We start from the raw sequence: 2,500 nt of genomic DNA on the forward strand, positions 1-2,500 counted from the left end.
TTAGGGTTAGGGTTAGAGGGTTAGGGTTAGGGTTAGGGTTAGGGTTAGGGTTAGGGTTAGAGGGTTAGGGTTAGGGTTAGGGTTAGGGTTAGGGTTAGGGTTAGGGTTAGAGGGTTAGGGTTAGAGGGTTAGGGTTAGGGTTAGGGTTAGGGTTAGGGTTAGAGGGTTAGGGTTAGGGTTAGGGTTAGAGGGTTAGGGTAAGTTTTAAGGTTAGGGTTCAAATTATTTCTGAAGATTCTTCCTCAAGTGACAAAACATGAGGTCGATCCTGGGGTTTCACTGGAGCTCAAGGGGTCCTCCCGTGTCCAGTCGGTCCCTCAGGCCGATGGGGGGGGCCCGGAGCCGGGCAGGAGGTCCTGGGGCCGCCCCGGAGGCTCTCTGGGTCGGAGAACCAGAGTGACAAAATATTAGGTGCCGGAGCTGTGACAAAAAATTAGGCGCCCAAACCCTTTGAGTGACAAAAAATTAGGTCGCCCGAAAATTGTACCAAGTCGAGCCCCGGTGGGGTCGGGCTTATGTCTTCCAGGGGTTTCACTGGAGCTCAAGGGTGCGAATCACGGTGCTCTCTGCCCGGCCTGCCGCACGCCTCGGTCGGGCAGGCCAGGCGACCGAGTGCCCCCCCCTGACCCCCGGAGGTCCGAGAAGACCCGGTCCCTCCCGGGTCCATCCGGCCCCTCAGGCCCGGGGAGGGTCCCCGGAGCCGGGCAGGGGGTCCTGGGGCCGCCCCGGAGGCTCTCCGGGTCGGAGAACCAGAGTGACAAAATATTAGGTGCCGGAGCTGTGACAAAAAATTAGGCGCCCAAACCCTTTGAGTGACAAAAAATTAGGTCGCGCCAAAATTGTACCAAGTCGAGCCCCGGTGGGGTCGGGCTTATGTCTTCCAGGGGTTTCACTGGAGCTCAAGGGTGCGAATCACGGTGCTCTTTGCCCGGCCTGCCGCATGCCTCGGTCGGGCAGGCCAGGCGAGCGAGTGCCCCCCCTGACCCCCGGAGGTCCGAGAAGACCCGGTCCCTCCCGGGTCCAGCCGGTCCCTCAGGCCCGGGGAGGGTCTCCGGAGCCGGGCAGGAGGTCCTGGGGCCGCCCCGGAGGCTCTCTGGGTCGGAGAACCAGAGTGACAAAATATTAGGTGCCGGAGCTGTGACAAAAAATTAGGCGCCCAAACCCTTTGAGTGACAAAAAATTAGGTCGCGCGAAAATTGTACCAAGTCGAGCCCCGGTGGGGTCGGGCTTATGTCTTCCAGGGGTTTCACTGGAGCTCAAGGGTGCGAATCACGGTGCTCTTTGCCCGGCCAGCCGCAAGCCTCGGTCGGGCAGGCCAGGCGACCGAGTGCCCCTCCTGACCCCCGGAGGTCCGAGAAGACCCGGACCCTCCCGGGTCCAGCCGGTCCCTCAGGCCCGGGGAGGGTCCCCGGAGCCGGGCAGGGGGTCCTGGGGCGGTCCCGGAGGCTCTCTGGGTCGGAGACCCAGAGTGACAAAATATTAGGTGCCGGAGCTGTGACAAAAAATTAGGCGCCCAAACCCTTTGAGTGACAAAAAATTAGGTCGCCCGAAAATTGTACCAAGTCGAGCCCCGGTGGGGTCGGGCTTATGTCTTCCAGGGGTTTCACTGGGGCTCAAGGGTGCGAATCACGGTGCTCTTTGCCCGGCCTGCCGCACGCCTCGGTCGGGCAGGCCAGGCGACCGAGTGCCCCCCCCTGACCCCCGGAGGTCCGAGAAGACCCGGTCCCTCCCGGGTCCAGCCGGTCCCTCAGGCCCGGGGAGGGTCTCCGGAGCCGGGCAGGAGGTCCTGGGGCCGCCCCGGAGGCTCTCTGGGTCGGAGAACCAGAGTGACAAAATATTAGGTGCCGGAGCTGTGACAAAAAATTAGGCGCCCAAACCCTTTGAGTGACAAAAAATTAGGTCGCGCCAAAATTGTACCAAGTCGAGCCCCGGTGGGGTCGGGCTTATGTCTTCCAGGGGTTTCACTGGAGCTCAAGGGTGCGAATCACGGTGCTCTTTGCCCGGCCTGCCGCACGCCTCGGTCGGGCAGGCCAGGCGACCGAGTGCCCCCCCTGACCCCCGGAGGTCCGAGAAGACCCGGACCCTCCCGGGTCCAGCCGGCCCCCCAGGCCCGGGGAGGGTCCCCGGAGGCGGGCAGGAGATCCTGGGGCCGCCCCGGAGGCTCTCTGGGTCGGGGAACCAGAGTGACAAAATATTAGGTGCCGGAGCTGTGACAAAAAATTAGGCGCCCAAACCCTTTGAGTGACAAAAAATTAGGTCGCGCGAAAATTGTACCAAGTCGAGCCCCGGTGGGGTCGGGCTTATGTCTTCCAGGGGTTTCACTGGAGCTCAAGGGTGCGAATCACGGTGCTCTTTGCCCGGCCTGCCGCACGCCTCGGTCGGGCAGGCCAGGCGACCGAGTGCCCCCCCTGACCCCCGGAGGTCCGAGAAGACCCGGTCCCTCCCGGGTCCAGCCGGTCCCTCAGGCCCGAGGAGGGTCCCCGCAGCCGGGCAGGAGGTC

Source organism: Synchiropus splendidus, unplaced genomic scaffold (assembly GCF_027744825.2).
Source record: "Synchiropus splendidus isolate RoL2022-P1 unplaced genomic scaffold, RoL_Sspl_1.0 HiC_scaffold_49, whole genome shotgun sequence".
NCBI classification, from domain to species: domain Eukaryota; kingdom Metazoa; phylum Chordata; class Actinopteri; order Syngnathiformes; family Callionymidae; genus Synchiropus; species Synchiropus splendidus.